This window comes from Phocoena phocoena, chromosome 3 (genome assembly GCF_963924675.1).
Source record: "Phocoena phocoena chromosome 3, mPhoPho1.1, whole genome shotgun sequence".
Lineage (NCBI taxonomy): Eukaryota > Metazoa > Chordata > Mammalia > Artiodactyla > Phocoenidae > Phocoena > Phocoena phocoena.
The window spans coordinates 135,927,898-135,951,278 of record NC_089221.1 but is presented as its reverse complement, the minus strand read 5'-3'; positions in this window follow the sequence as shown (position 1 = coordinate 135,951,278).

Sequence of the window (23,381 nt, the reverse complement as noted above, 5' to 3'; positions counted from 1 at the left end):
TTCTTACGTGTTTCAGGAAACACCATACACTTCTCCAGGGTGGCTGCTGGCAATTTACATCCTGCCAATCAGCATAACAAGGCTCCCTGTTCTCCATATCCTGTCCTACATTTCTGGATTTTACACTTTTTTCAGATGACCCTTTTGCCCGGTGGGGGGGGGGGAGTGAGACTTCATTGTAGTGCAGATTTCCTTTACAGGCTTGCTTGGTTGGCCAAAAAGGGCGTATGCGTTTTTTCCTGAATATATTCAGGAAAAAACGCATACGCCCTTTTTGGCCAAGTGCATCATTGTCTACGTTCTGCCTCTTTTCCTATGCTTTCAGGGCAATTCCAGTCTACCCCCTGCAATCGTTTTCCTGAAATTCTGCCCCGCTTTCAAGTCCCCTTCGCAGTCTTACTTCAATATAGTTTTGGAGGATAGCTGTCATTTATAACTCTGCAGGTTTGTGAATTACAGTGCCCCTGAGCTCCTTTCTTCAACTCGCTTTCTTGTGAGCTGGGCACAAAACCGCAGGATTGCTTCAGGCCCTAATCTGTTTCCAGCAGGGCACACTGAGCCTTTGGTTAATTCCTCTTCCTGGTGGGAAATGAGCGTTACATTTGCCCGTGCAGACACCTATAGCTAGTCTCTCATTGTTTCTCCCTATTCCTGTTCATCTTGCACAGAAATTGCAAGCTGTGCCAAACAGGAGGTTAAAGGCACTGACTCTCCAAGCAGGGAGAGTGTTAGTAAAGCATCTGGAATGGTGAAACCGAGGACCAGGATACGAAAACTGAGATGCATTTTAAATCGTTTCCCAATCACACGGTGGACCATACTGTGGGTTTCCCATGCATGTTTTAGCTGGAGGAAGAATCCCTTGAACCTGAAGAGTTGGGACCCATGGAATAGGTACCATGCAGTATGACTTCAAAGGATCTGCATTTGCTCACCGAAACTCACAAATGCTATCAGCCTGTAGTGTCCAGCCTTATGTCTCAACCAGCTCTGGGTGTAGATGTGGTCAATCCCGGTTGCATCACATGCCCTGAGTGAATTATTTAAGAATCGCTCTCTATTTCACTGTCTTTGTGTTTTGTTTTCGAAATTTATTTTGATAATGGGATTTATCGGATTTTCACTGCTGCGTATCGGCCGCTGTACACACGCTTGATTCTCTTACAGAGACATATATAACCATGGGTTTTAAGATTCTTCCTAGTCAGGTATATTCCTAGGCGTTGAATATGTGGTGTTGAGTCCATTTCGTTGAGCAAGGAGTAGGTCTTGTCTATTACATATTTGTCTTATGGAATGTTATCGGTACTAATTTCAGTCTCTGGTTTTATGCAGCACCCCAAGGCACCTTTCCCCATAAGCAAGCACTAGTTGGTTTTCTAAATTTGAGACCCTGTTCTGTTTTGTAATTCAGTTCATATGTAGTCAAGTTTACATTCCGTGTATTAGTGATATCTTATGATGTTTCTTTTTCTGTGTGACGTAGTTCACGTAGAATCACCGTAACTGCATCCACTCACTATGCCGCTATGGGACTGATGACACAGATTTCATTGCTGAGTGATATTGCATTGTACGTACGTGCCACAACTTCTTTATCCATTTTTTTGCTTTCTGGGATATTTACCTGATACTGTAGACGAGCTTCTTGTGAACACAGCCGTCGCAAATATTGGGGTGGCTGTCTGTTTTTGATTTTAATTTCCGTAAGCTATAGGACCATAAGTGGAAGTGCCATAGGCTGTGTTGCTTTGTTTCTTACGTGTTTCAGGAAACACCATACACTTCTCCAGGGTGGCTGCCGGCAATTTACATCCTGCCAATCAGCATAACAAGGCTCCCTGTTCTCCATATCCTGTCCTACATTTCTGGATTTTACACTTTTTTCAGATGGCCCTTTTGCCCGGGGGGCAGTGAGACATCATTGTAGTGCAGTTTTCCTTTTCAGGCTTGCTTGGTTGGCCAAAAAGTGCGTATGCGTTTTTTCCTGAATATATTCAGGAAAAAACGCATACACCCTTTTTGGCCAACTGCATCACTGTCGACGTTGTGCCTCTTTTCCTATCCTTTCAGGGCAATTCCAGTCTAGACCCTGCAATCGTTTTCGTGAAATTCTGCCCCGCTTTCAAGTCCCCTTCGCAGGCTTACTTCAATATATTTTTGGAGGATAGCTGTCATTTATAACTCTGCAGGTTTGTGAATTACAGTGCCCCTGAGCTCCTTTCTTCAACTCGCTTTCTTGTGAGCTGGGCACAAAACCGCAGGATTGCTTCAGGCCCTAATCTGTTTTCAGCAGGGCACGCTGAGCCTTTGTTTAATTCCTCTTCCTGGTGGGCAATGTGCGTTACATTTGCCCGTGCAGACACCTACAGCTAGTCTCTCATTGGTTCTCCCTATTCCTGTTCATCTTGCACAGAAATTGCAAGCTGTGTGAAACAGGAGATTAAAGGCACTTACTCTCCAAGCAGGGAGAATGTTAGTAAATCATCTGGAATGGTGAACCCGAGGACCAGGATACGAAACCTGAGATGCATTTTAAATCGTTTCCCAATCACACGGTGGACCATACTGTCGGTTTACTATGCATGTTTTAGCTGGAGGAAGAATCCCTTGAACCTGAAGAGTTGGGACCCATGGAATAGATACCATGCAGTATGACTTCAAAGTGTCTGCATTTGCTCACCGAAACTCACCAATGCTATTTGCCTGAAGTGTCCAGCCTTATGTCTCAATCAGCTCTGGGTGTAGATGTGGTCAATCCCAGTTGCATCACATGCCCTGAGTGAATTATTTAAGAATTGCTCTCTATTTCACTGTCTTTGTGTTTTGTTTTCGAAATTTATTTTGATAATGGGATTTATCGGATTTTCACTGCTGTGTATCGGCCGCTGTACACATGCTTGATTCTCTTACGGAGACATATATATCCATGGGTTTTAAGATTCTTCCTAGTCAGGTATATTCCTAGGCGTTGAATATGTGGTGTTGAGTCCATTTCGTTGAGCAAGGAGTAGGTTTTGTCTATTACATATTTGGCTTATGGAAAGTTATCTGTGCTAATTTCAGTCTCTGGTTTTATGCAGCACCCCAAGGCACCTTTCCCCATAAGCAAGCACTAGTTGGTTTTCTAAATTTGAGACCCTGTTCTGTTTTGTAATTCAGTTCATGTGTAGTCAAGTTTACATTCCGTGTATTAGTGATATCTTATGATGTTTCTTTTTCTGTGTGACGTAATTCACGTAGAATCACCGTACCTGCATCCACTCACTATGCCGCTACGGGCCTGATGACACAGATTTCATTGCTGAGTGATATTGCATTGCACGTACGTGCCACAACTTCTTTATCCATTTTTTGCTTTCTGGGATATTTACCTGGTACTGTAGACGAGCTTCTTGTGAACACAGCCGTCCCAAATATTGGGGTGGCTGTCTGTTTTTGATTTTAATTTCCGTAAGCTATAGGACCATAAGTGGAAGTGCCATAGGCTGTGTTGCTTTGTTTCTTACGTGTTTCAGGAAACACCATACACTTCTCCAGGGTGGCTGCTGGCAATTTACATCCTGCCAATCAGCATAACAAGGCTCCCTGTTCTCCATATCCTGTCCTACCTTTCTGGATTTTACACTTTTTTCAGATGGTCCTTTGCCCGGGGGGCAGTGAGACTTCATTGTAGTGCAGGTTTCCTTTATAGGCTTGCTTGGTTGGCCAAAAAGGGCGTATGCGTTTTTTCCTGAATATATTCAGGAAAAAACGCATACGCCCTTTTTGGCCAAGTGCATCATTGTCGACGTTCTGCCTCTTTTCCTATGCTTTCAGGGCAATTCCAGTCTACCCCCTGCAATCGTTTTCCTGAAATTCTGCCCCGCTTTCAAGTCCCCTTCGCAGGCTTACTTCAATATATTTTTGGAGGATAGCTGTCATTTATAACTCTGCAGGTTTGTGAATTACAGTGCCCCTGAGCTCCTTTCTTCAACTCGCTTTCTTGTGAGCTGGGCACAAAACCGCAGGATTGCTTCAGGCCCTAATCTGTTTTCAGCAGGGCACGCTGAGCCTTTGTTTAATGCCTCTTCCTGGTGGGCAATGAGCGTTACATTTGCCCGTGCATACACCTAGAGCTAGTCTCTCATTGGTTCTCCCTATTCCTGTTCATCTTGCACAGAAATTGCAAGCAGTGCCAAAGAGGAGGTTAAAGGCAGTGACTCTCCAAGCGGGGAGAGTGTTAGTAAAGCATCTGGAATGGTGAACCCGAGGACCAGGATACGAAAACTGAGATGCATTTTAAATCGTTTCCCAATCACACGGTGGACCATACTGTGGGGTTCCCATGCCTGTTTTAGCTGGAGGAAGAATCCCTTGAACCTGAAGAGTTGGGACCCATGGAATAGGTACCATACAGTATGACTTCAAAGGGTCTGCATTTGCTCACCGAAACTCACCAATGCTATCAGCCTGAAGTGTCCAGCCTTATGTCTCAACCAGCTCTGGGTGTAGATGTGGTCAATCCCGGTTGCATCACATGCCCTGAGTGAATTAGTTAAGAATTGCTCTCTATTTCACTGTCTTTGTGTTTTGTTTTCGAAATTTATTTTGATAATGGGATTTATCGGATTTTCACTGCTGCGTTTCGGTCGCTGTACACATGCTTGATTCTCTTACGGAGACATATATATCCATGGGTTTTAAGATTCTTCCTAGTCAGGTATATTCCTAGGCGTTGAATATGTGGTGTTGAGTCCATTTCGTTGAGCAAGGAGTAGGTCTTGTCTATTACATATTTGGCTTATGGAATGTTATCTGTGCTAATTTCAGTCTCTGGTTTTATGCAGCACCCCAAGGCACCTTTCCCCATAAGCAAGCACTAGTTGGTTTTCTAAATTTGAGACCCTGTTCTGTTTTGTAATTCAGTTCATGTGTAGTCAAGTTTACATTCCGTGTATTAGTGATATCTTATGATGTTTCTTTTTCTGTGTGACGTAGTTCACGTAGAATCACCGTACCTGCATCCACTCACTATGCCGCTTCGGGCCTGATGACACAGATTTCATTGCTGAGTGATATTGCATTGCACGTACGTGCCACAACTTCTTTATCCATTTTTTGCTTTCTGGGATATTTACCTGGTACTGTAGACGAGCTTCTTGTGAACACAGCCGTCCCAAATATTGGGGTGGCTGTCTGTTTTTGATTTTAATTTCCCTAAGGAATAGGACCATAAGTGCAATTGCCATAGGCTGTGTTGCTTTATTTCTTACGTGTTTCAGGAAACACCATACACTTCTCCAGGGTGGCTGTGGGCAATTTACATCCTGCCAATCAGCATAACAAGGCTCCCTGTTCTCCATATCCTGTCCTACCATTCTGGATTTTACACTTTTTTCAGGTGTCCCTCTAGCCCGGGGGGCAGTGAGACTTCATTGTAGTGCAGATTTCCTTTACAGGCTTGCTTAGTTGGCCAAAAAGGGCGTATGCGTTTTTTCCTGAATATATTCAGGAAAAAACGCATACGCCCTTTTTGGCCAAGTGCATCATTGTCGACGTTCTGCCTCTTTTCCTATGCTTTCAGGGCAATTCCAGTCTACCCCCTGCAATCGTTTTCCTGAAATTCTGCCCCGCTTTCAAGTCCCCTTCGCAGGCTTACTTCAATATATTTTTGTAGGATAGCTGTCATTTATAACTCTGCAGGTTTGTGAATTACAGTGCCCCTGAGCTCCTTTCTTCAACTCGCTTTCTTGTGAGCTGGGCACAAAACCGCAGGGTTGCTTCAGGCCCTAATCTGTTTCCGGCAGGGCATGCTGAGCCTTTGGTTAATTCCTCTTCCTGGTGGGAAATGAGCGTTACGTTTGCCCGTGCAGACACCTACAGCTAGTCTCTCATTGGTTCTCCCTATTCCTGTTCATCTTGCACAGAAATGGCAAGCTGTGCCAAACAGGAGGTTAAAGGCCCTGACTCTCCAAGCAGGGAGAGTGTTAGTAAAGCATCTGGAATGGTGAACCCGAGGACCAGGATACGAAAACTGAGATGCATTTTAAATCGTTTCCCAATCACACGGTGGACGATACTCTGGGTTTCCCATGCATGTTTTAGCTGGAGGAAGAATCCCTTGAACCTGGAGAGTTGGGACCCATGGAATGGGTACCATGCAGTATGACTTCAAAGGGTCTGCATTTGCTCACCGAAACTCACCAAAGCTATAAGCCTGAAGTGTCCAGCCTTATGTCTCAACCAGCTCTGGGTGTAGATGTGGTGAATCCCGGTTGCATCACATGCCCTGAGTGAATTATTTAAGAATTGCTCTCTATTTCACTGTCTTTGTGTTTGTTTTCGAAATTTATTTTGATAATGGGATTTATCGGATTTTCACTGCTGCGTTTCGGCCGCTGTACACACGCTTGATTCTCTTTCGGAGACATATATATCCATGGGTTTTAAGATTCTTCCTAGTCAGGTATATTCCTAGGCGTTGAATATGTGGTGTTGAGTCCATTTCGTTGAGCAAGGAGTAGGTCTTGTCTATTACATATTTGGCTTATGGAATGTTATCTGTGCTAATTTCAGTCTCTGGTTTTATGCAGCACCCCATGGCACCTTTCCCCATAAGCAAGCACTAGTTGGTTTTCTAAATTTGAGACCCTGTTCTGTTTTGTAATTCAGTTCATGTGTAGTCAAGTTTGCATTCCGTGTATTAGTGATATCTTATGATGTTTCTTTTTCTGTGTGACGTAGTTCACGTAGAATCACCGTACCTGCATCCACTGACTATGCCGCTACGGGCCTGATGACACAGATTTCATTGCTGAGTGATACTGCATTGCACGTACGTGCCACAACTTCTTTATCCATTTTTTGTTTTCTGGGATATTTACCTGGTACTGTAGACGAGCTTCTTGGGAACACAGCCATCCCAAACTTTGGGGTGGCTCTCTGTTTTTGATTTTAATTTCCCTAAGGAATAGGACCATAAGTGCAATTGCCATAGGCTGTGTTGCTTTGTTTCTTACGTGTTTCAGGAAACACCATACACTTCTCCAGGGTGGCTGTTGGCAATTTACATCCTGCCAATCAGCATAACAAGGCTCCCTGTTCTCCATATCCTGTCCTACCTTTCTGGATTTTACACTTTTTTCAGATGGCCCTTTTGCCCGGGGGGCAGTGAGACTTCATTGTAGTGCAGATTTCCTTTACAGGCTTGCTTGGTTGGCCAAAAAGTGCGTATGTGGTTTTTCCTGAATACATTCAGAAAAAACGCATACGCCCTTTTTGGCCAAGTGCATCATTGTCGACGTTCTGCCTCTTTTCCTATGCTTTCAGGGCAATTCCAGTCTACCCCCTGCAATCGTTTTCCTGAAATTCAGCCCCGCTTTCAAGTCCCCTTCGCAGGCTTACTTCAATATATTTTTGGAGGATAGCTGTCATTTATAACTCTGCAGGTTTGTGAAGTACAGTGCCCCTGAGCTCCTTTCTTCAACTCGCTTTCTTGTGAGCTGGGCACAAAACCGCAGGATTGCTTCAGGCCCTAATCTGTTTCCAGCAGGGCACACTGAGCCTTTGTTTAATTCCTCTTCCTGGTGGGCAATGAGCGTTACATTTGCCCGTGCAGACACCTACAGCTAGTCTCTCATTGGTTCTCCCTATTCCTGTTCATCTTGCACAGAAATGGCAAGCTGTGCCAAACAGGAGGTTAAAGGCACTGACTCTCCAAGCGGGGAGAGTGTTAGTAAAGCATCTGGAATGGTGAACCCGAGGACCAGGATACGAAAACTGAGATGTATTTTAAATCGTTTCCCAATCACACGGTGGACGATACTCTGGGTTTCCCATGCATGTTTTAGCTGGAGGAAGAATGCCTTGAACCTGGAGAGTTGGGACACATGGAATGGGTACCATGCAGTGTGACTTCAAAGGGTCTGCATTTGCTAACCAAAACTCACCAGTGCTATCAGCCAGAAGTGTCCAGCCTTATGTCTCAACCAGCTCTGGGTGTAGATGTGGTCAATCCCGGTTGCATCACATGCCCTGAGTGAATTATTTAAGAATAGCTCTCTATTTCACTGTCTTTGTGTTTTGTTTTCGAAATTTATTTTGATAATGGGATTTATCGGATTTTCACTGCTGCGTTTCGGCCGCTGTACACACGCTTGATTCTCTTACGGAGACATATATATCCATGGGTTTTAAGATTCTTCCTAGTCAGGTATATTCCTAGGCGTTGAATATGTGGTGTTGAGTCCATTTCGTTGAGCAAGGAGTAGGTCTTGTCTATTACCTATTTGGCTTATGGAATGTTATCTGTGCTAATTTCAGTCTCTGGTTTTATGCAGCACCCCAACGCACCTTTCCCCATAAGCAAGCACTAGTTGGTTTTCTAAATTTGAGACCCTGTTCTGTTTTGTAATTCAGTTCATGTGTAGTCAAGTTTACATTCCGTGTATTAGTGATATCTTATGATGTTTCTTTTTCTGTGTGACGTAGTTCACGTAGAATCACCGTACCTGCATCCACTTACTATGCCGCTACGGGCCTGATGACACAGATTTCATTGCTGAGTGATATTGCATTGCACGTACGTGCCACAACTTCTTTATCCATTTTTTGCTTTCTGGGATATTTACCTGGTACTGTAGACGAGCTTCTTGTGAACACAGCCGTCCCAAATATTGGGGTGGCTGTCTGTTTTTGATTTTAATTTCCGTAAGCTATAGGACCATAAGTGGAAGTGCCATAGGCTGTGTTATTTTGTTTCTTACGTGTTTCAGGAAACACCGTACACTTCTCCAGGATGGCTGCTGGAAATTTACATCCTGCCAATCAGCATAACAAGGCTCCCTGTTCTCCATATCCTGTCCTACCTTTCTGGATTTTACACTTTTTTCAGATGGCCCTTTTGCCCGGGGGGGCAGTGAGATTTCATTGTAGTGCAGATTTCCTTTACAGGCTTGCTTGGTTGGCCAAAAAGGGCGTATGCGTTTTTTCCTGAATATATTCAGGAAAAAACGCATATGCCCTTTTTGGCCAAGTGCATCATTGTCGACGTTCTGCCTCTTTTCCTATGCTTACAGGGCAATTCCAGTCTACCCCCTGCAATCGTTTTCCTGAAATTCTGCCCCGCTTTCAAGTCCACTTCGCAGGCTTACTTCAATATATTTTTGGAGGATAGCTGTCATTTATAACTCTGCAGGTTTGTGAATTACAGTGCCCCTGAGCTCCTTTCTTCAACTCGCTTTCTTGTGAGCTGGGCACAAAACCGCAGGATTGCTTCAGGCTCTAATCTGTTTCCGGCAGGGCACGCTGAGCCTTTGGTTAATTCCTCTTCCTGGTGGGAAATGAGCGTTACATTTGCCCGTGCAGACACCTACAGCTAGTCTCTCATTGGTTCTCCCTATTCCTGTTCATCTTGCACAGAAATTGCAAGCTGTGCCAAACAGGTGGTTAAAGGCACTGACTCTCCAAGCGGGGAGAGTGTTAGTAAAGCATCTGGGATGGTGAACCCGAGGACCAGGATACGAAAACTGAGATGCATTTTAAATCGTTTCCCAATCACACGATGGACGATACTCTGGGTTTCCCATGCATGTTTTAGCTAGAGGAAGAATGCCTTGAACCTGGAGAGTTGGGAAACATGGATTGGATACCATGCAGTATGGCTTCAAAGGGTCTGCATTTGCTCACCGAAACTCACCAATGCTATCAGCCTGAAGTGTCCAGCCTTATGTCTCAACCAGCTCTGGGTGTAGATGTGGTCAATCCCGGTTGCATCACATGCCCTGAGTGAATTATTTAAGAATTGCTCTCTATTTCACTGTCTTTGTGTTTTGTTTTCGAAATTTATTTTGATAATGGGATTTATCGGATTTTCACTGCTGCATTTCCGCCGCTGTACACATGCTTGATTCTCTTACCGAGACATATATATCCATGGGTTTTAAGATTCTTCCTAGTCAGGTATATTCCTAGGCGTTGAATATGTGGTGTTGAGTCCATTTCGTTGAGCAAGGAGTAGGTCTTGTCTATTACATATTTGGCTTATGGAATGTTATCTGTGCTAATTTCAGTCTCTGGTTTTATGCAGCACCCCAAGGCACCTTTTCCCATAAGCAAGCACTAGTTGGTTTTCTAAATTTGAGACCCTGTTCTGTTTTGTAATTCAGTTCATGTGTAGTCAAGTTTACATTCCGTGTATTAGTGATATCTTATGAGGTTTCTTTTTCTGTGTGACGAAGTTCACGTAGAATCACCGTACCTGCATCCACTTACTATGCCGCTACGGGCCTGATGACACAGATTTCATTGCTGAGTGATATTGCATTGCACGTACGTGCCACAACTTCTTTGTCCATTTTTTGCTTTCTGGGATATTTACCTGATACTGTAGACGAGCTTCTTGTGAACACAGCCATCCCAAATATTGGGGTGGCTGCCTGTTTTTGATTTTAATTTCCGTAAGCTATAGGACCATAAGTGGAAGTGCCATAGGCTGTGTTGCTTTGTTTCTTACGTGTTTCAGGAAACACCATACACTTCTCCAGGCTGGCTGCTGGCAATTTACATCCTGCCAATCAGCATAACAAGGCTCCCTGTTCTCCATATCCTGTCCTACCTTTCTGGATTTTACACTTTTTTCAGATGGCCCTTTTGCCCGGGGGGCAGGGAGACTTCATTGTAGTAGAGATTTCCTTTACAGACTTGCTTGGTTGGCCAAAAAGGGCGTATGCGTTTTTTCCTGAATATATTCAGGAAAAAACGCATACGCCCTTTTTGGCGAAGTGCATCATTGTCGACGTTCTGCCTCTTTTCCTATGCTTTCAGGGCAATTCCAGTCTACCCCCTGCAATCGTTTTCCTGAAATTCTGCCCCGCTTTCAAGTCCCCTTCGCAGGCTTACTTCAATATATTTTTGGAGGATAGCTGTCATTTATAACTCTGCAGGTTTGTGAATTACAGTGCCTCTGAGCTCCTTTCTTCTACTCGCTTTCTTGTGAGCTGGGCACAAAACCGCAGGATTGCTTCAGGCCCTAATCTGTTTCCAGCAGGGCACACTGAGCCTTTGGTTAATTCCTCTTCCTGGTGGGCAATGAGCGTTACATTTGCCCGTGCAGATACCTACAGCTAGTCTCTCATTGGTTCTCCCTATTCCTGTTCATCTTGCACAGAAATTGCAAGCTGTGCCAAACAGGAGGTTAAAGGCACTGACTCTCCAAGCAGGGAGAATGTTAGTAAAGCATCTGGAATGGTGAACCCGAGGACCAGGATTCGAAACCTGAGATGCATTTTAAATCGTTTCCCAATCACACGGTGGACCATACTGTGGGTTTCCTATGCATGTTTTAGCTGGAGGAAGAATTCCTTGAACCTGAAGAGTTGGGACCCATGGAATATGTACCATGCAGTATGACTTCAAAGGGTCTGCATTTGCTCACCGAAACTCACCAATGCTATCTGCCTGTAGTGTCCAGCCTTATGTCTCAACCAGCTCTGGGTGTAAATGTGGTCAATCCCGGTTGCATCACATGCCCTGAGTGAATTATTTCAGAATTGGTCTCTATTTCACTGTCTTTGTGTTTTGTTTTCGAAGTTTATATTGATAATGGGATTTATCGGATTTTCACTTCTGCGTATCGGCCGCTGTACACGCACTTGATTCCCTTACGGAGACATATATATCCATGGGTTTTAAGATTCTTCCTAGTCAGGTATATTCCTAGGCGTTGAATATGTGGTGTTGAGTCCATTTCGTTGAGCAAGGAGTAGGTCTTGTCTATTACATATATGGCTTATGGAATGTTATCTGTGCTAATTTCAGTCTCTGGTTTTATGCAGCACCCCAAGGCACCTTTCCCTATAAGCAAGCACTAGTTGGTTTTCTAAATTTGAGAGCCTGTTCTGTTTTGTAATTCAGTTCATGTGTAGTCAAGTTTACATTCCGTGTATTAGTGATATCTTATGATGTTTCTTTTTCTGTGTGACGTAGTTCACGTAGAATCACCGTACCTGCATCCACTCACTATGCCGCTACGGGCCTGATGACACAGATTTCATTGCTGAGTGATATTGCATTGCACGTACGTGCCACAACTTCTTTATCCATTTTTTGCTTTCTGGGATATTTACCTGGTACTGTAGACGAGCTTCTTGTGAACACAGCCGTCCCAAATATTGGGGTGGCTGTCTGTTTTTGATTTTAATTTCCGTAAGCTATAGGACCATAAGTGGAAGTGCCATAGGCTGTGTTGCTTTGTTTCTTACGTGTTTCAGGAAACACCATACACTTCTCCAGGGTGGCTGCTGGTAATTTACATCCTGCCAATCAGCATAACAAGGCTCCCTGTTCTCCATATCCTGTCCTACCTTTCTGGATTTTACACTTTTTTCAGATGGCCCTTTTGCCCGGGGGGGCAGTGAGATTTCATTGTAGTGCAGATTTCCTTTACAGGCTTGCTTGGTTGGCCAAAAAGGGCGTATGCGTTTTTTCCTGAATATATTCAGGAAAAAACGCATACGCCCTTTTTGGCCAAGTGCATCATTGTCGACGTTGTGCCTCTTTTCCTATGCTTTCAGGGCAATTCCAGTCTACCCCCTGCAATCGTTTTCCTGAAATTCAGCCCCGCTTTCAAGTCCCCTTCGCAGACTTACTTCAATATATTTTTGGAGGATAGCTGTCATTTATAACTCTGCAGGTTTGTGAAGTACAGTGCCCCTGAGCTCCTTTCTTCTACTCGCTTTCTTGTGAGCTGGGCACAAAACCGCAGGATTGCTTCAGGCCCTAATCTGTTTCCAGCAGGGCACAGTGAGCCTTTGTTTAATTCCTCTTCCTGGTGGGCAATGAGCGTTACATTTGCCCGTGCAGACACCTACAGCTAGTCGCTCATTGGTTCTCCCTATTCCTGTTCATCTTGCACAGAAATTGCAAGCTGTGCCAAACAGAAGGTTAAAGGCAGTGACTCTCCAAGCGGGGAGAGTGTTAGTAAAGCATCTGGAATGGTGAACCCGAGGACCAGGATACGAAAACTGAGATGCATTTTAAATCGTTTCCCAATCACACGGTGGACCATACTGTGGGGTTCCCATGCATGTTTTAGCTGGAGGAAGAATCCCTTGAACCTGAAGAGTTGGGACCTATGGAATAGGTACCATGCAGTATGATTTCAAAGGGTCTGCATTTGCTCACCGAAACTCACCAATGCTATCAGCCTGAAGTGTCCAGCCTTATGTCTCAACCAGCTCTGGGTGTAGATGTGGTCAATCCCGGTTGCATCACATGCCCTGAGATAATTAGTTAAGAATTGCACTCTATTTCACTGTCTTTGTGTTTTGTTTTCGAAATTTATTTTGATAATGAGATTTATCAGATGTTCACTGCTGCGTTTCGGCCGCTGTACACACGCTTGATTCTCTTACAGAGACATATATATCCATGGGTTTTAAGATTCTTCCTAGTCAGGTATATTCCTAGGTGTTGAATATGTGGTGTTGAGTCCATTTCGTTGAGCAAGGAGTAGGTCTTGTCTATTACATATTTGGCTTATGGAATGTTATCTGTGCTAATTTCAGTCTCTGGTTTTATGCAGCACCCCAAGGCAGCTTTCCCCATAAGCAAGAACTAGTTGGTTTTCTAAATTTGAGACCCTGTTCTGTTTTGTAATTCAGTTCATGTGTAGTCAAGTTTACATTCCGTGTATTAGTGATATCTTATGATGTTTCTTTTTCTGTGTGATGTAGTTCACGTAGAATCACCGTACCTGCATCCACTCACTATGCCGCTACGGGCCTGATGACACAGATTTCATTGCTGAGTGATATTGCATTGCACGTACGTGCCACAACTTCTTTATCCATTTTTTGATTTCTGGGATATTTACCTGGTAGTGTAGACGAGCTTCTTGGAAACACAGCCGTCCCAAAATTTGGAGTGGCTCTCTGTTTTTGATTTTAATTTCCCTAAGGAATAGGACCATAAGTGCAATTGCCATAGGCTGTGTTGCTTTATTTCTTACGTGTTTCAGGAAACACCATACACTTCTCCAGGGTGGCTGCTGGCAATTTACATCCTGCCAATCAGCATAACAAGGCTCCCTGTTCTCCATATCCTGTCCTACCTTTCTGGATTTTACACTTTTTTCAGATGGCCCTCTTGCCCGGGGGGCAGTGAGACTTCATTGTAGTGCAGATTTCCTTTACAGGCTTGCTTGGTTGGCCAAAAAGGGCGTATGCGTTTTTTCCTGAATATATTCAGGAAAAAACGCATACGCACTTTTTGGCCAAGTGCATCATTGTCGACGTTCTGCCTCTTTTCCTATGCTTTCAGGGCAATTCCAGTCTACCCCCTGCAATCGTTTTCCTGAAATTCTGCCCCCCTTTCAAGTCCCCTTCGCAGGCTTACTTCAATATATTTTTGGAGGATAGCTGTCATTTATAACTCTGCAGGTTTGTGAAGTACAGTGCCCCTGAGCTCCTTTCTTCAACTCACTTTCTTGTGAGCTGGGCACAAAACCGCAGGATTGCTTCAGGCCCTAATCTGTTTCCAGCAGGGCACACTGAGCCTTTGTTTAATTCCTCTTCCTAGTGGGAAATGAGCGTTACATTTGCCCGTGCAGACACCTACAGCTAGTCTCTCATTGGTTCTCCCTATTCCTGTTCATCTTGCACAGAAATTGCAAGCTGTGGCAAACAGGCGGTTAAAGGCACTGACTCTCCAAGCGGGGAGAGTGTTAGTAAAGCATCTGGAATGGTGAACCCGAGAACCAGGATACGAAAACTGAGATGCATTTTAAATCGTTTCCCAATCACACGGTGGACGATACTCTGGGTTTCCCATGCATGTATTAGCTGGAGGAAGAATGCCTTGAACCTGGAGAGTTGGGACCCATGGAATCGGTACCATGCAGTATGACTTCAAAGGGTCTGCATTTGCTCACCGAAACTCACCAGTGCTATCAGCCTGAAGTGTCCAGCCTTATGTCTCAACCAGCTCTGGGTGTAGATGTGGTCAATCCCGGTTGCATCACATGCCCTGAGTGAATTATTTAAGAATTGCTCTCTATTTCACTGTCTTTGTGTTTTGTTTTCGAAATTTATTTTGATAATGGGATTTATCGGATTTTCACTGCTGCGTTTCCGCCGCTGTACACACGCTTGATTCTCTTACGGAGACATATATATCCATGGGTTTTAAGATTCTTCCTAGTCAGGTATATTCCTAGGCGTTGAATATGTGGTGTTGAGTCCATTTCGTTGAGCAAGGAGTAGGTCTTGTCTATTACATATTTGGCTTATGGAATGTTATCTGTGCTAATTTCAGTCTCTGGTTTTATGCAGCACCCCAACTCACCTTACCCCCTAAGCAAGCACTAGTTTGTTTTCTAAATTTGAGACCCTGTTCTGTTTTGTAATTCAGTTCATGTGTAGTCAAGTTTACATTCCGTGTATTAGTGATATCTTATGATGTTTCTTTTTCTGTGTGACGTAGTTCACGTAGAATCACCGTACCTGCATCCACTTACTATGCCGCTACGGGCCTGATGACACAGATTTCATTGCTGAGTGATATTGCATTGCACGTACGTGCCACAACTTCTTTATCCATTTTTTGGTTTCTGGGATATTTACCTGATACTGTAGACGAGCTTCTTGTGAACACAGCCGTCCCAAATATTGGGGTGGCTGTCTGTTTTTGATTTTAATTTCCGTAAGCTATAGGACCATAAGTGGAAGTGCCATAGGCTGTGTTGCTTTGTTTCTTACGTGTTTCAGGAAACACCATACACTTCTCCAGGGTGGCTGCTGGCAATTTACATCCTGCCAATCAGCATAACAAGGCTCCCTGTTCTCCATATCCTGTCCTACCTTTCTGGATTTTACACTTTTTTCAGATGGCCCTTTTGCCCGGGGGGGCAGTGAGATTTCATTGTAGTGCAGATTTCCTTTACAGGCTTGCTTGGTTGGCCAAAAAGGGCGTATGCGTTTTTTCCTGAATATATTCAGGAAAAAACGCATACGCCCTTTTTGGCCAAGTGCATCATTGTCGACGTTGTGCCTCTTTTCCTATGCTTTCAGGGCAATTCCAGTCTACCCCCTGCAATCGTTTTCCTGAAATTCAGCCCCGCTTTCAAGTCCCCTTCGCAGACTTACTTCAATATATTTTTGGAGGATAGCTGTCATTTATAACTCTGCACGTTTGTGAAGTACAGTGCCCCTGAGCTCCTTTCTTCTACTCGCTTTCTTGTGAGCTGTGCACAAAACCGCAGGATTGCTTCAGGCCCTAATCTGTTTCCAGCAGGGCACACTGAGCCTTTGTTTAATTCCTCTTCCTGGTGGGCAATGAGCGTTACATTTGCCCGTGCAGACACCTACAGCTAGTCTCTCATTGGTTCTCCCTATTCCTGTTCATCTTGCACAGAAATTGCAAGCTGTGTGAAACAGGAGGTTAAAGGCACTGACTCTCCAAGCGGGGAGAGTGTTAGTAAAGCATCTGGAATGGTGAACCCGAGGACCAGGAAACGAAAACTGAGATGTATTTTAAATCATTTCCCAATCACACAGTGGACGATACTCTGGGTTTCCCATGCATGTTTTAGCTGGAAGAAGAATCCCTTGAACCTGGAGAGTTGGGACCCATGGAATGGGTACCATGCAGTATGACTTCAAAGGGTCTGCATTTGTTCACCGAAACTCACCAATGCTATCAGCCTGAAGTGTCCAGCCTTATGTCTCAACCAGCTCTGGGTGTAGATGTGGTCAATCCCGGTTGCATCACATGCCCTGAGTGAATTATTTAAGAATTGCTCTCTATTTCACTGTCTTTGTGTTTTGTTTTCGAAATTTATTTTGATAATGGGATTTATCGGATTTTCACTGTTGCGTTTCGGCCGCTGTACACACGCTTGATTCTCTTACGGAGACATATATATCCATGGGTTTTAAGATTCTTCCTAGTCAGGTATATTCCTAGACGTTGAATATGTGGTGTTGGGTCCATTTCGTTGAGCAAGGAGTAGGTCTTGTCTATTACATATTTGGCATATGGAAAGTTATCTGTGCTAATTTCAGTCTCTGGTTTTATGCAGCACCCCAAGGCACCTTTCCCCATAAGCAAGCACTAGTTGGTTTTCTAAATTTGAGACCCTGTTCTTTTTTGTAATTCAGTTCATGTGTAGTCAAGTTTACATTCCGTGTATTAGTGATATCTTATGATGTTTCTTTTTCTGTGTGACGTAGTTCACGTAGAATCACCGTACCTGCATCCACTCACTATGCCTCTACGGCCCTGATGACACAGATTTCATTGCTGAGTGATATTGAATTGTACGTACGTGCCACAACTTCTTTATCCATTTTTTGGTTTCTGGGATATTTACCTGATACTGTAGACGAGCTTCTTGTGAACACAGCCGTCCCAAATATTGGGGTGGCTGTCTGTTTTTGATTTTAATTTCCGTAAGCTATAGGACCATAAGTGGAAGTGCCATAGGCTGTGTTGCTTTGTTTCTTACGTGTTTCAGGAAACACCATACACTTCTCCAGGGTGGCTGCTGGCAATTTACATCCTGCCAATCAGCATAACAAGGTTCCCTGTTCTCCATATCCTGTCCTACCTTTCTGGATTTTACAATTTTTTCAGATGGCCCTTTTGCCCGGGGGTGCAGTGAGATTTCATTGTAGTGCAGATTTCCTTTACAGGCTTGCTTGGTTGGCCAAAAATGGCGTATGCGTTTTTTCCTGAATATATTCAGGAAAAAACGCATACGCCCTTTTTGGCCAGGTGCATCATTGTCGACGTTGTGCCTCTTTTCCTATGCTTTCAGGGCAATTCCAGTCTACCCCCTGCAATCGTTTTCCTGAAATTCAGCCCCGCTTTCAAGTCCCCTTCGCAGGCTTACTTCCATATATTTTTGGAGGATAGCTGTCATTTATAACTCTGCAGGTTTGTGAAGTACAGTGCCCCTGAGCTCCTTTCTTCAACTCGCTTTCTTGTGAGCTGGGCACAAAACCGCAGGATTGCTTCAGGCCCTAATCTGTTTCCGGCAGGGCACACTGAGCCTTTGTTTAATTCCTCTTCCTGGTGGGCAATGAGCGTTACATTTGCCCGTGCAGACACCTACAGCTAGTCTCTCATTGGTTCTCCCTATTCCTGTTCATCTTGCACAGAAATGGCAAGCTGTGCCAAACAGGAGGTTAAAGGCACTGACTCTCCAAGCGGGGAGAGTGTTAGTAAAGCATCTGGAATGGTGAACCCGAGGACCAGGATACGAAAACTGAGATGCATTTTAAATCGTTTCCCAATCACACGGTGGACGATACTCTGGGTTTCCCATGCATGTTTTAGCTGGAGGAAGAATGCCTTGAACCTGGAGACTTGGGACCCATGGAATGGGTACCATGCAGTATGACTTCAAAGGGTCTGCATTTGCTCACCGAAACTCACCAGTGCTATCAGCCTGAAGTGTCCAGCCTTATGTCTCAACCAGCTCTGGGAGTAGATGTGGTCAATCCTGGTTGCATCACATGCCCTGAGTGAATTATTTAAGAATTGCTCTCTATTTCACTGTCTTTGTGTTTTGTTTTCGAAATTTATTTTGATAATGGGATTTATCGGATTTTCACTGCTGCATTTCCGCCGCTGTACACACGCTTGATTCTCTTACGGAGAAATATATATCCATGGGTTTTAAGATTCTTCCTAGTCAGGTATATTCCTAGGCGTTGAATATGTGGTGTTGAGTCCATTTCGTTGAGCAAGGAGTAGGTCTTGTCTATTACATATTTGGCTTATGGAATGGTATCTGTGCTAATTTCAGTCTCTGGTTTTATGCAGCACCCCAACGCACCTTTCCCCATAAGCAAGCACTAGTTGGTTTTCTAAATTTGAGACCCTGTTCTGTTTTGTAATTCAGTTCATATGTAGTCAAGTTTACATTCCGTGTATTAGTGATATCTTATGATGTTTCTTTTTCTGTGTGACGTAGTTCACGTATAATCACCATACCTGCATCCACTTACTATGCCGCTACGGGCCTGATGACACAGATTTCATTGCTGAGTGATATTGCATTGCACGTACGTGCCACAACTTCTTTATCCATTTTTTGCTTTCTGGGATATTTACCTGATACTGTAGACGAGCTTCTTGTGAACACAGCCGTCCCAAATATTGGGGTGGCTGTCTGTTTTTGATTTTAATTTCCGTAAGCTATAGGACCATAAGTGGAAGTGCCATGGCTGTGTTGCTTTGTTTCTTACCTGTTTCAGGAAACACCATACACTTCTCCAGGGTGGCTGCTGGCAATTTACATCCTGCCAATCAGCATAACAAGGCTCCCTGTTCTCCATATCCTGTCCTACCTTTCTGGATTTTACACTTTTTTCAGATGGCCCTTTTGCCCGGGGGGGCAGTGAGATTTCATTGTAGTGCAGATTTCCTTTACAGGCTTGCTTGGTTGGCCAAAAAGGGCGAATGCGTTTTTTCCTGAATATATTCAGGAAAAAACGCATACGCCCTTTTTGGCCAAGTGCATCATTGTCGACGTTGTGCCTCTTTTCCTATGCTTTCAGGGCAATTCCAGTCTACCCCCTGCAATCGTTTTCCTGAAATTCAGCCCCGCTTTCAAGTCCCCTTCGCAGGCTTACTTCCATATATTTTTGGAGGATAGCTGTCATTTATAACTCTGCAGGTTTGTGAAGTACAGTGCCCCTGAGTTCCTTTCTTCAACTCGCTTTCTTGTGAGCTGGGCACAAAACCGCAGGATTGCTTCAGGCCCTAATCTGTTTCCAGCAGGGCACACTGAGCCTTTGTTTAATTCCTCTTCCTGGTGTGCAATGAGCGTTACATTTGCCCGTGCAGACACCTACAGCTAGTCTCTTATTGGTTCTCCCTATTCCTGTTCATCTTGCACAGAAATAGCAAGCTGTGCGAAACAGGAGGTTAAAGGCACTGACTCTCCAAGCGGGGATAGTGATAGTAAAGCATCTGGAATGGTGAACCCGAGGACCAGGATACGAAAACTGAGATGCATTTTAAATCATTTCCCAATCACACGGTGGACGATACTCTGGGTTTCCCATGCATGTTTTAGCTGGAGGAAGAATCCCTTGAACCTGGAGAGTTGGGACCCATGGAATGGGTACCATGCAGTATGACTTCAAAGGGTCTGCATTTGCTCACCGAAACTCACCAAAGCTATCAGCCTGAAGTGTCCAGCCTTATGTCTCAACCAGCTCTGGGTGTAGATGTGGTCAATCCCAGTTGCATCACATGCCCTGAGTGAATTATTTAAGAATTGCTCTCTATTTCACTGTCTTTGTGTTTTGTTTTCGAAATTTATTTTGATAATGGGATTTATCGGATTTTCACTGCTGCGTTTCGGCCGCTGTACACACGCTTGATTCTCTTACGGAGACATATATATCCATGGGTTTTAAGATTCTTCCTAGTCAGGTATATTCCTAGGCGTTGAATATGTGGTGTTGGGTCCATTTCGTTGAGCAAGGAGTAGGTCTTGTCTATTACATATTTGTCTTATGGAAAGTTATCTGTGCTAATTTCAGTCTCTGGTTTTATGCAGCACCCCAAGGCACCTTTCCCCATAAGCAAGCAATAGTTGGTTTTCTAAATTTGAGACCCTGTTCTTTTTTGTAATTCAGTTCATGTGTAGTCAAGTTTACATTCCGTGTATTAGTGATATCTTATGATGTTTCTTTTTCTGTGTGACGTAGTTCACGTAGAATCACCGTACCTGCATCCACTCACTATGCCGCTACGGGCCTGATGACACAGATTTCATTGCTGAGTGATATTGCATTGTACGTACGTGCCACAACTTCTTTATCCATTTTTTGCTTTCTGGGATATTTACCTGATACTGTAGACGGGCTTCTTGTGAACACAGCCGTCCCAAATATTGGGGTGGCTGTCTGTTTTTGATTTTAATTTCCGTAAGCTATAGGACCATAAGTGGAAGTGCCATAGGATGTGTTGCTTTGTTTCTTACGTGTTTCAGGAAACACCATACACTTCTCCAGGGTGGCTGCTGGCAATTTACATCCTGCCAATCAGCATAACAAGGCTCCCTGTTCTCCATATCCTGTCCTACCTTTCTGGATTTTACACTTTTTTCAGATGGCCCTTTTGCCCGGGGGGGCAGTGAGATTTCATTGTAGTGCAGATTTCCTTACAGGCTTGCTTGGTTGGCCAAAAAGGGCGTATGCGTTTTTTCCTGAATATATTCAGGAAAAAACGCATACGCCCTTTTTGGCCAAGTGCATCATTGTCGACGTTGTGCCTCTTTTCCTATGCTTTCAGGGCAATTCCAGTCTACCCCCTGCAATCGTTTTCCTGAAATTCTGCCCCGCTTTCAAGTCCCCTTCGCAGGCTTACTTCAATATATTTTTGGAGGATAGCTGTCATTTATAACTCTGCAGGTTTGTGAAGTACAGTGCCCCTGAGCTCCTTTCTTCAACTCGCTTTCTTGTGAGCTGGGCACAAAACCGCAGGATTGCTTCAGGCCCTAATCTGTTTCCAGCAGGGCACACTGAGCCTTTGTTTAATTCCTCTTGCTGTTCGGCAATGAGCGTTACATTTGCCTGTGCAGACACCTACAGCTAGTCTCTCATTGGTTCTCCCTATTCCTGTTCATCTTGCACAGAAATGGCAAGCTGTGCCGGACAGGAGGTTAAAGGCACTGACTCTCCAAGCGGGGAGAGTGTTAGTAAAGCATCTGGAATGGTGAACCCGAGGACCAGGATACAAAAACTGAGATGCATTTTAAATCGTTTCCCAATCACACGGTGGACGATACTCTGGGTTTCCCATGCATGTTTTAGCTGGAGGAAGAATGCCTTGAACCTGGAGAGTTGGGACCCATGGAATGGGTACCATGCAGTATGACTTCAAAGGGTCTGCATTTGCTCACCGAAACTCACCAGTGCTATCAGCCAGAAGTGTCCAGCCTTATGTCTCAACCAGCTCTGGGTGTAGATGTGGTCAATCCCGGTTGCATCACATGCCCTGAGTGAATTATTTAAGAATTGCTCTCTATTTCACTGTCTTTGTGTTTTGTTTTCGAAATTTATTTTGATAATGGGATTTATCGGATTTTCACTGCTGCATTTCCGCCGCTGTACACACGCTTGATTCTCTTACGGAGACATATATATCCATGGGTTTTAAGATTCTTCCTAGTCAGGTATATTCCTAGGCGTTGAATATGTGGTGTTGAGTCCATTTCGTTGAGCAAGGAGTAGGTCTTGTCTATTACATATTTGGCTTATGGAATGTTATCTGTGCTAATTTCAGTCTCTGGTTTTATGCAGCACCCCAACGCACCTTTCCCCATAAGCAAGCACTAGTTGGTTTTCTAAATTTGAGACCCTGTTCTGTTTTGTAATTCAGTTCATGTGTAGTCAAGTTTACATTCCGTGTATTAGTGATATCTTATGATGTTTCTTTTTCTGTGTGACGTAGTTCACGTAGAATCACCGTACCTGCATCCACTTACTATGCCGCTACGGGCCTGATGACACAGATTTCATTGCTGAGTGATATTGCATTGCACGTACGTGCCACAACTTCTTTATCCATTTTTTGCTTTCTGGGATATTTACCTGATACTGTAGACGAGCTTCTTGTGAACACAGCCGTCCCAAATATTGGGGTGGCTGTCTGTTTTTGATTTTAATTTCCGTAAGCTATAGGACCATAAGTGGAAGTGCCATAGTCTGTGTTGCTTTGTTCCTTACGTGTTTCAGGAAACACCATACACTTCTCCAGGGTGGCTGCTGGCAATTTACATCCTGCCAATCAGCATAACAAGGCTCCCTGTTCTCCATATCCTGTCCTACCTTTCTGGATTTTACACTTTTTTCAGATGGCCCTTTAGCCCGGGGGGGCAGTGAGATTTCATTGTAGTGCAGATTTCCTTTACAGGCTTGCTTGGTTGGCCAAAAAGGGCGTATGCGTTTTTTCCTGAATATATTCAGGAAAAAACGCATACGCCCTTTTTGGCCAAGTGCATCATTGTCGACGTTGTGCCTCTTTTCCTATGCTTTCAGGGCAATTCCAGTCTACCCCCTGCAATCGTTTTCCTGAAATTCAGCCTCGCTTTCAAGTCCCCTTCGCAGGCTTACTTCAATATATTTTTGGAGGATAGCTGTCATTTATAATTCTGCAGGTTTGTGAAGTACAGTGCCCCTGAGCTCCTTTCTTCAACTCACTTTCTTGTGAGCTGGGCACAAAACCGCAGGATTGCTTCAGGCCCTAATCTGTTTCCAGCAGGGCACACTGAGCCTTTGTTTAATTCCTCTTCCTGGTGGGCAATGAGCGTTACATTTGCCCGTGCAGACACCTACAGCTAGTCTCTCATTGGTTCTCCCTATTCCTGTTCATCTTGCACA